The sequence below is a fragment of the Nipponia nippon genome, unplaced genomic scaffold (assembly GCF_047370975.1).
Source record: "Nipponia nippon isolate SJK-2023a ecotype South Korea unplaced genomic scaffold, ASM4737097v1 scaffold_26, whole genome shotgun sequence".
Lineage (NCBI taxonomy): Eukaryota > Metazoa > Chordata > Aves > Pelecaniformes > Threskiornithidae > Nipponia > Nipponia nippon.
Window position 1 is genome coordinate 2,019,291 of NW_028262343.1, and position 11,448 is coordinate 2,030,738.

Below are 11,448 nucleotides of genomic sequence, written 5' to 3' on the forward strand. Positions count from 1 at the left end.
AGCCTGAGCCTAGAAGGACCAAGCTCTGGTCCTTGCAGTCGAGACAGGAAGGAGTGTCTGGGCAAGCACACCTCAGCCTTTCCACTAGCAGGTACCTAGAGCTTGTTTCTTCCTAAACTGCATGTGGATGCTGTGAGCTGAAGCTACAGCCAGACTGCAGCCAGCTAAGGAGGCAGAAATGGATTATGGACCTTGCTGTGCCTAGACCTGCTGGTCTGCTGCCGGAGTTTGTTGTTGGCTTCTGTAGACTGGGGAATTCATCCAAGAAAACAGTATACTGGGTCTTATCTATGACATGGTCTTGGATACCTCCTTCAAAAGTCCCAGAATCCGTGGAGTGGGCATTTTGCTTGCATAAGAAACGTGAGCTCTATTGCTGTCACAGTACAATTCAGGCCCAGGTGAAGTACTTGGGAAAGTCCACTCAGGAGGATACACAAACACCCACTTTCTTACTATTTCTATGATTGCAATAACTTCTCAGGAATGGACCCCTCAGAAACAGGTTTGTGGAAGAGAGGAATTTGAATTGCAGATTTATACACAGCAAAGAAAAACTTGAAGGCCAAATGTTCAGAACTTAACTGGCTGTGTACAAGAAAGAGCAAAGTAAACAGTATAGGAAGGAAACAAGGGACTTCTAGAATGATAAAAATGTTGAAAATTACCTCCTTGATACTAACAGAAGAAAGTCCCACACAGCACGGCCTCTTCATCAAGACTCATGGGAAACTTCAATTTACCAGATATCTGCTGGAAATACAACACAGCAGAGAGGAAGCCGTCTCGGAGGTTCCTGGAGTGTGTGGAAGATAATGTTTGCTTTATTATATACAGTTGTAACAATAAATGGTCCATCTGGGATTATCTTGGAAAAAAGTGTTTTATGTAGAAGTTATCAATGTTTGCATAGGTAGTTCAGTAATCAGCTAATAATCTTGGTTCCACAAAATTCCTGTTCCAGTCTCCAACCGTTTGCACCTACTGAATATAGTTACAGGATTTATCTTCCTTCTGTTTTTTATTTATTATTGCATAACTGCAGGCAAATGTAAATAAAACTCAGGTACCCTTTTGGATCTCAGTCAAATTCTGTTTTGAACAGAGTGGTTAGGGTAGTTTTGTTCTTTTCTTACAGCAGCCAGGACTACAGCTTATATGCCTTCCCAGATCACTTATTGAGTGGTATATATCAAATAAGTTGCTACTTTCCATATCATCCACCAGCTTTACAACACAACTATTTAGCAATACCGGCCCTAGGAAGTCATTGGATGTTCTCACTCCTATAGGCATTCTTTGTAGAACAAAGTTGTAGTACATAAAGCAGAAGGCATCATCTCATGGCATACTTCATTCTATAGAAGTTACAAATCTTTATTTATTCACTGCTGAAAGTGTAACATGCAGACTGACTAGTCTTATTTTTAATACAGTCCAATGCTGAATGCTTAAAAGAAAGTGATAATACTGATGAGAACTAGAACTTAGGGGTGCTTAACTTTTTTAAACATTTGTCACCCATCTTTGCTTCATCAAAGTAGACAGGTTTTGCCCTAGATTCTCTGAAAGGAAATTAGAAACGAGGTTTTTAAACCCCTTCTCTCAAAAATGACTTGAACTAAGAACTTAAGCATATGACACTTAAGAATGATGATAATGTTGTACTACAAAAGCCCTTCCTGTATGCATAAATACATTTGTAGCCATAGCTTATCTTCCCTTTTGTGATGGCACTGTTCCCTTCAGTATGGCAGCATTAATACTGAAAGAATACAACATAGGAATGACAGAATGAAGTAAGCCATTTAAAGTGAAAGCCTTCTGTTGCAGGTTATCCTGAATGCTGTTTCATACTTAAATATCTAACCTATTTTCATTTCTAAATAGATTTGAACAACTCTGCACACCTTTTCTTCTCAGTGGCTGGATTTCAGATCCAGAAATGTTCCATGAAATAAATGTTCCCTTGTATAAATCTGAAGTTATCTGTAGGAGGACACAGGATGTTCAGATTCGGTGGGGTGCCAGTTTAGTAATTTTGTTCAGAGTGCATGGTGAGAATAATCTTTCTCCTAAAATGAAGCACAAGGATAAGTAATAACTTTTTATGCATGATAAGCATGCATGATAAGCATCAAAAATATGAGCCTGTTGGTCTTTGCTTTTCATTTTTCTTTACCTTTCTCTTTCAGTCAGAGCTTCCTGCAGTGTGCACACAATGTGATCAATAACTCAAGAACTTTTTTCATGCAGTAATTAACTATGTGGTATTATCTGAACACTGTTTTTCTTTATTACCCAAAAGATGCAGGAGATATTTATATAACCAGCTGATCTCATTTTGGATGAAGCTGCTTCACGACAGCAGGAGAAAGTTTGTTTTAAATAGACTTTTTAACAAATGCTGTATAGAAAGCTTACCAGGCAGTACCTTTTTCTAAGGAAAAAATTAGTCTAAATACTCTTTTGCACTTAATACTTTATATTTAATTAAGCACAAAGTAAATGGAAGTGTCCTGTAAATTAACAGAGTTTTAAGTAATCATGCTAAGTGTGTCTTTTAATAAAAAAGCCTATTCAGAAAATAGGTACCACTGTTCTGAAGTTCCTAGATGATGACTGGACTACTGATTTTTCAGAGTAAAGACTTATCTTCAAAAATAACGTTCCTATCTGGAATACATTCTCATTTCATTGGCTTCTAATTTTCACAGATTGAGATCTTACAAGAGTCACGAATGATGATTCCAGACTGCCAGCGCAGATTAGAAGTTGCACATGCAGATCTTATTCAACTACTAGTAAGTATAGCACCAAAATCCACCGATCAAGAAATGCTGCTGTTACTTCATGAACTTGGATAAATATGCTTGTCTGTAGTGCAATTGCAGCATATTAGAACTGGATTGAAGAATTACTTTTTATAGGTCCCAAGACTAGCATCCTATAACATACCAATATTTCATTTTAGATAACTGTCTTTGCAGACTTGGTCTTCAGTCTATGAAAACTGTGTGTTAGAATATTAGAAGCTGTCTTTAAGGGAGTGCACACTCAACATACACTTAAATACTGAACTGTTAGAATGGACTCTGAATTCCTGTGATAGTTACATGATCAGAAAAAATAGTTCACTTGCTTTAGGTAGTCTTTCTAGATCATGTAGATGTATATAATATGCTTGTAGTGAACTGAAATACTCAGAATACTTTGCTTACTACTTTTATTATGCTATGGACAAGAAACAAGACAGCTGAGTCCTTACTGAGTACTGCTTATATGATTTATTAGTGAGATGAGAACTAGTGCTGCATTTTTAAGATATGAATACCTGCAGGAATAAATAGTATCTTGTACAAATAGATTCACTGAAATTATACTAAGTTTGGAGATAGTCATGCTTATTTTAAAAGCTGATTTTTCACCAAGAATTCTGCTACACATGTAGATGCTACTGTGAGGCTAAAAATACATACCGTAAGTTAAGCCTCAGACAACTAAAATACAAATCCCTTTTCAAAGGAAAACTCAAGGTGTCTTGTCCTCGGGTGGTATGCCTCTACTGTTTTCCAAAATAAACGCTCAGTACCTGGCAGGATTTAGGGTCCTTTTGTCATTCAACTAGTTACTTGACAGTTAGCTGGTCTAGATTTCAGCAGCATGCAGAAGTGATGCTATTGATCCATACGCTGTGCTGTACAAAGTTAAAACGAGGAATGTGGGGAATTACTATCCTTATTAAGAATTTGGAAATCTTTAAAGGTTGCTTTTTGTTCTTAGCTCACCTTCAATGCTTAAAATCAACTGTGTAGTAGTATGCTTTTTCAATTGTCAATCTCTGCTTAGGCTTTTTCCTAATGGTACTCTTGTTCTGAGTTCTGTTGTTATTGGTTTCAGTTATGCTGTCCTTGGTTTTAAATATTTATTTAGCAAAATAAAGGTATGCATAGGTCAAATCTATTCACACATGACAGACATTATCCTGGACCTTAAGCAGGACAAAAGAAATTTCCTGTGCTTCGAATTATGTAAAACTAGTGTTTTCAATAATGATATATCCCTTGTTTCATAGGTTCCTTCTTAAATTTAATTCCATGTCCATTATTTTCAAAGTACTCAAAAGTTTTGTTTTTAATTCCAGGAAAATGAAAAAGAATTGGAAGAAGCCGAAGAGTATAAAGAAGCACGTTCCATACTAGAGTCAGTGAAGCTGGAAGCCTAGAAGTTTTTCAGTACTCTCTTTATATGCATTAGCACTGGGTCCATTCCACACTTTCATTTGACTATGGCTCTATTACTATTGTTGGCTTGCTAAGATTCCCTTTATGCAAACTGGCCTTTCTCTAACTGCAAGATGCATCAAGTAAAGGATGTTGTGAAACGTCTGTGTGTTCCATATTCAGGCAAAATAGAAACATTTCCAGTTCACCTCAGTTACAGAAAGGAAAAATATAAAGCCTATTTAATGTAAGCATAATAGTGTAATATACAGAACTTCATCTGGACAATTCAGGCTAAGAAAGTTTAGCTATGTAAGGAATGCGAGGGACCAATAAATACTTTAGAGGCACCTTATATTTGAAATAATTTCAAGCCATTATAGCATAACAATCTGTACTGAAAGATGAGATGGAGTAAATGACCCTTCAACATCACCCATCTTTTTGTCTGTGATGCAACTTATTTGTAATTTTATCAAGTATTACTCCTTGTTTATCTTTGAGCCCAAGACAGAATTAAGAGCCGATTCCAAATCTTTCTCAATTTGCCTGGGGTTGATTCGTAGAGCCCAATTCACACAATTATCATTGATCAAAATTCTGTTACTTTTTCAAGAAACAGAATTTAGTAGATGACTAGTATATTGTCAGTTGGATCTGCTGGTAAGAGTTCTGGACTGAATGCTTTTCCTGAAAGCATCTTGGCTTAAGTAAGTTTCTTGGAACAAAGCTTAAACCCCAGAAGCTGAAAGAGAAATAACTGGTAAGGGAACAATGCTTAATCTGCCTGGAAGACCAAACATGTACAAAAGCTGTGGTTCTTTCAGAATGCCTTCTCTAAACAGCAGACAGTAAGCGCTGATGAACAAGAAAGCTTTTTACATTAGTTTTCCTAGTTTGAAAGTTTTTTGGCATGTTCCTTAAAGGCAACACAAAGCACAGTGTACCTTTTGTGTAGTGCTATATTGAATACTCTTATTAAAATTTTTTGTTAATTTGCCTGAGTTTGGGTAAACTGCAGTTTCAGAACCTCTATTTGTGTATCTTACTCTCAATGTGCTTAATGTCTACTTCTTCATCACTCTTAAGCACTGCTCTGACAGATTATCAACACTGCAAGATTTCTGACTGACTGCAGAATGACCTACTTCTGAAGTAAGTGACCCCAGACCAGTATTAGACAGTGCTAAGAGATAAAAACCATTTGTGACAACACTATGGTTTCATAAGAGTATATGCACACCTTCTTACTAGCATTGTGCCCTAGGCACGTAACTGCCAAAGACACACTGCCCTGTTCACAGGACTAATGAGCTGCTACTGAGAAGAACATCTGTCTTTGCATACTCATTTCAGTCAGTTTCTTCTAGGAACCTTCACCAGGAACAGCAGTTGGAGCAAACAAAGTCTGCCTTAGCTGACCAACTGCAGTCAGTGTAATAGTAACTATGCTTGCAGGCCCTTGAGTGGAGTGTGATGAATACATGCTGAGCTGAAAAGGGGGGACAGGGTGTGTCAAGTCTGCTGGGTAAGGCAGAATTTAAAATAAAAACTACTCTCCTTCAGAAGAAATAATACACACTTCTCAAAAACAACCTGTCATGGTTTAACCACAGTCAGCAACCAAGCACCACACAGCCGCTCGCTCACCCTCCTCAACCCCGGTGGGATGGGGGAGAGAATCGGAAGAACAAAAGTGAGAAAACTCATGGGTCAAGATAAGAACAGTTTAATAATTGAAATAAAATAATAATAATAAATTGTAAGGAAAAGGAAAACGAGAGAGAGACAGAGAAACAAAAACCCAAGAAAAACAAGTGATGCAACTGCTTACCACCTGCTGACTGATGCCCAGCCAGTCCCCGAGCAGCAATCACTCCCCCTGGCCAATTCCCCCCAGTTTATATAATGAGCATTACATCATATGGTATGGAATAGCCCTTTGGCCAGTCTGGGTCAGCTGTCCTGGCTGTGCCCCCTCCCAGCTTCTTGTGCACCTGGCAGAGCATGGGAAGCTGAAAAGTCCTTGACTAGTGTAAGCCCTACTTAGCAACAACTAAAACATCAGTGTGTTATCAACATTATTCTCATCCTAAATCCAGAACAGCACTATACCAGCTACTAGGAAGAAAATTAACTCTATCCCAGCTGAAACCAGGACAATATCCACCCCTTATTCTATACCATCTATGTCATGCCCAGGTCCTACCCTTTCCAATACATTCCCATTAATCACCACCACTTTTCCAGTCTTCTGATATATACACACAGATATCATGCCCTTAGTCTATGGGCAATCCCTCTAAAACATCCATTGAGTTCATTCAGTCCATGACTTTGGGCTCCATCTGTCATAACAGTCTTTCAGGGCAGGAGAGATGGTGTGTGGTGTTGGACTGTTGCATGCTGAAGCCAGTTCTGGTTCCATCACCTCTGCACTTTGCTTGGTTTCCTCAAAGTTCATTCTTCATTAATCTGGGTGGTTCTTACCATAATACCGTTGATATGGCATATAGCCACCATAGAAGTGATGACATCCAGTATCATATAGCAATTAACATCATACCATTCAGTTCATTGGCTCTTCTCACCCAAAATCACACCCCCTTGAGGTACATATCAGACTTCCCCATCCTCCCGCATCACCCACCAAGTGCACCCAGGTCCTTGAGCAAAAGCAATCCCATGAATGGGTTTGCCTTTGCCCAAGGCAGGAGTAACCCAGACTGTCTTCCCTGTCATATTTTTTATGTGTACTACAGTATCCCCCTCTACAGTACGTAAAAGTCTTGATTGGGCAGGGACAGCTCGATTGGCAGATCCCCTAGTGTTGACTAACCAGGTGGCCATTGCTAAACGTGTATCCCAATGTTTGAATGTCCCACCACTCATTGCTCTCAGTGCAGTCTTTAACAGTCCATTGTATCGTTCGATTTTCCCGGAGGCTGGTGCACGATAGGGGATGATCTGCCAGGCCTCCCCATATTGATATTTCAGCCATTGTCCTCCATACCAGAAAGGCTTGAACTGCTTGGCTGGCTTGATTGCAGCACATGTTTCACATTCATGGATAACCTGTGCAATAGTGTCCATGGTCAAGTCCACCGTGTCATAAGCCCACTGAGCTAGAAATAATTCACACTTATATGGCCAGTCCAGACCCACCTGAGCCACTTCAATCTTAGCAGCTTAATCCACCTGCTGGTTGTTTTGATGTTCTTCAGTGGCCTGACTCTTGGGTACATGAGCATCTACGTGACGTACTTTTACAACCAGGTTCTCTACCTGGGCAGCAATGTCTTGCCAAAATGCGGCAGCCCAGATGGGTTTGCCTCTGCGCTGCCAGTTGCTCTGCTTCCATTGCTGCAACCACCCCCACAGGGCATTTGCCACCATCCATAAGTCAGTATAGAGACAGAGCATTGGCCACTTTTCTCATTCAGCAATATCCAAAGCCAGCTGGATGGCTTTCACCTCTGCAAACTGACTCGATTCACCTTCTCCTTCAGCAGTTTCTGCAACTTGTTGTATAGGACTCCATCTCCAGTGCTTTCCTACAACAGGACCCATCAGTGAACAGGGCATTTCTGTTAGATAATCTACCATTTCTGGTAGATTATTATACAGTGGGGCCTCTTCAGCATGCGTCACCTCCTCCTCTGGCAATATTCCGAAATCTTTGCCTTCTGGCCAGTCCATGATCACTTCAAGATTCCTGGGCAACTGGGGTTTCATGTTGTCTCTGCCACTCCTTCCTCCTCACACCCTTCCCCTGCTCCAGCATGGGTCCCTTCCACAGGGTGCAATCCTTCAGGAACAGACTGCTCCAGTGTGGGTCCCCCATGGGGTCACAAGTCCTGCCAGCAAACCTGCTCCAGCATGGGCTTCTCTCTCCAAGGGGGTCACAGGTCCTGCCAGGAGCCTGCTCCAGCACAGGCTTCCCATGGGGTCACAGCCTCCTTCAGGCAGGGCACATCCACCTGCTCCAGCGTGGGGTCCTCCATGGGCTGCAGGTGGATATCTGCTCTACCGTGGACCTCCATGGGCTGCAGGAGGACAGCCTGCCTCACCATGGTCTTCACCGCGGGCTGCAGGAGGACAGCCTGCCTCACCATGGTCTTCACCGCAGGCTGCAGGGGAATCTCTGCTCTGGTGCCTGGAGCACCTCCTCCCCCTCCTTCTTCACTGACCTTGGTGTCTGCAGGGTTGTTTCTCTCACATATTTTCACTCCTCTCTCTTCCGGCTGCTGTTGTGCAGCAGTTTTTTCCCCTTCTTAAATAAGTTATCACAGACGCACTACCACCGTCGCTGATTGGCTTGGCCTTGGCCAGCAGCAGGTCTGTTTTGGAGCTGGCTGGCACTGGCTCTGTTGGACACGGGGAAGCTTCTGGCCTCTTCTCACAGAAGCCACCCCTGTAGCCCCCCTGCTACCAAAACCTTGCCACGCAAACCCAATACATCAACCCTGAACCTCTGCTTAGAGTCCAATGTCTACGTCAGTTATTTCTCCCAAAACGCAAGCAGAGGAAACAGCTGCTGCTGCATCCTTTTATTTATTAGCCGAGCAGCTACCATTTCCTTGAAATATGGAAATCTGCTCTTATAATTGGCCACACTATACTACAGAAGAACCAACAACACAAATATAACTGAAATTTTACACTCGGAAATAGATTTTGGGATGACTTAAGAAGTATGGGGAGCAGGGGAAAGCACAATCTGGTCCAAAAGCACTTGCACAAGGAACGTCATTATGTACAGGTCATTTCTGGCCATAGCTTACTAGCATAAAAGGGCTGAAACTGAAAAATGTATTTTTTTCCAATAAAAAATATTGTTCTTTGAGTTGAATTAGCTGAATTTCACTAAGATCACACAGCATAGGTTAAAAGGAGATTTATCCATTGAAACAGTTTCAGAAGGGACAGAGTGTGTATCAGATCCAAGACTTAAGTAAACCTCCAACAGAATAAGTCTGCTTCCTCTATCCTTTAGGCACATAATTAGCTACAAAAAAGGACTACAGCGTACATCTCCAGGGAGGTTATGCTCCAACTTCCCTTAAGAGAAGGGAAGAGCTAACTGTACATGAATATTTTGAGTTAAATCTACAAAAAGGATAAAGATGGTACAGTATGTCCTGTGCTAAATGCCTTGAGGTAGGAAAAGGGGATGACTACAGAGTGCAGAGCCAATTAGCCCAGTGCCACTGAATCCAAGGGCAATCATTTCATAGATGTCTAATGCTCATGGATCTGCAGAATATAATGTACTCCATGCTACAAACACTTCTGACATGCTCTGTCAGATTTTGACTTTCAGGCATGGGAAAAATTTGGGCTTTCAGAATGGCATTCACAAAAGGCAATAAACTAAGCAAGAAGTTTCTAGCCAGCAGGAAACGTCAAGATTAGGAGCAGGAAAAGGCAGGCTTTATCTGCCATCTAGAAGACCTATTTTCAAATCCTTTCTGCTTAACCTAAGACAGAGGCTTGAATCCAGATCTACCAATTAAAAAAAAAAAAACAAAACCGAAACACTCCAAAACAAAAACACACAAAGTTGCTCTATTTCCTTAGAATAATGTACTGGTTTGGCAACCCACCTTCCACACCTCTAGTGAAAGCCTTCAACTCTGAGCTGCAGTCAATCATCTCCCACACTCCTCTAACACTGACTGAACTGGCTTTAAAAGTCCAGACTGAGAGTTCTCCCACAGAATACCTAGCAGCCACAGTTCAAAACATTCTCTTGGGGGGGTGGGAGAAGGATTGAAGTCCGTGGTCTAAATCAAGCAAGCAGAGGGGTTCCAATCCAGGAAAATGCTTAACTACTGGGTAATACCTGCCACTCATTTCTAATAGACTGAGGTCCTCAGAATTCCCACATAAGTAGGATAGGTGGGTGCACAGCCCCTTATACTAGGTAGTTACCAAGAGTTTACTATGAAAATTGAATGTTCTGACCACCCCAAAAGGTGCAGTTCTGTTCAACTGATCTATATGATGAAAGTGGTGAAAGAGGAAGTGTGCATATTTAATATGTGGGCGACATAAGGCTGTTCAATATCTTGAAGGCCAAGATTAGAAATCAAAATGTTTCTAACAAATTGGAGAAAGTTTAGAAAAAATGCATTTCAGTAAGAACATATTTCAATAAGGAAAAATGCAAAATTTTACATGGCAGCAGAAATTATCTGCTGCATAAACACAGGAAAAGGTAAAAGCTAGACAGCATTTCTGAAAGAGATGTGTTTTAGTGAATTATATGCAAAATATTAGCCTAGCTCACAAGACATGGGCAGCAGCCCTTACACTCTCCTTCATATTAGTAAGGCTTCATCTAGAAGCATTACCACAGCTAGAAGCTACAACTAAAGGAATGAATGAATAGGAAAGATTCAGAGGAAAACAGTGAAAACTACCAAAAAGACTAAAAAACGGTCTCTAAGGAAAGATGGAACAAATTCAGACATTTTAGCCTAGAGAATACCGAGGGTGGTAATAGTCTTCAAGCATGTAAAAGATTATGGAGGAAAGGAATAAACTTTTGCTTAGCAGAGTAAGATGCAATGGGCTTCAGTTACAGCAAGGGGAAAAAAAAAAGTCGGAAAGGTTCCTTTCTCCTCAGAAAACAACTAAGACAAACAAAGCTCTGGAACAGACTGCCCGGGGAGGGGGAGGCTGTCAGAAATGCATTCCTATAGGTCTTCTCTTGACCAGACAGCTCTGTCACATGTGACACAGGGACAGTTGATCCTGCCTCATATTTGAGCATTAGGCAAAGGCATCTAGATGGTGCAACTGTCCTTCCCTCAGCAGCACTCACCCTTTTAGGCTCACCCACCCACACAGAAATGTAAAAAAAAGGTGAGATTCGTGACACAGCTGAAGTGAACTACTCAGAATACAGTGAAGAGGTGATCCCCAGAGCCCCCTCAAAGGATTTCAGTGATACATATCAGACCTTTCAGACCTTACACTGCACATTACAATGCAGTGGATTGAAAGAAGCTGAAAACAGTCCTCCTGAATGAAAGGACTAGATTATGATCCAGATGAAGTTATTTTTTTCTGGCTTCCCACTTGTTTTTATTCACGTTTCTGAACACTCACCACTAATGCAATACCAAAAATACCTCAAATTTCCCACTTGTCAGTGGTGTTTATTTTGTGCACAAGCAACTCGTTCAGGCAAAGATAAGCCAGAAGTTTGGACTGAAGC

General features: G+C 41.0%; 1 pseudogene; it reads left to right on the forward strand.

The window, feature by feature from the left end:
- LOC148055144 (uncharacterized) overlaps positions 1 to 4,225 on the forward strand; it is a 30,953-nt pseudogene extending 26,728 nt beyond the window's left edge.
- Positions 4,226 to 11,448: the final 7,223 nt, after the last annotated feature.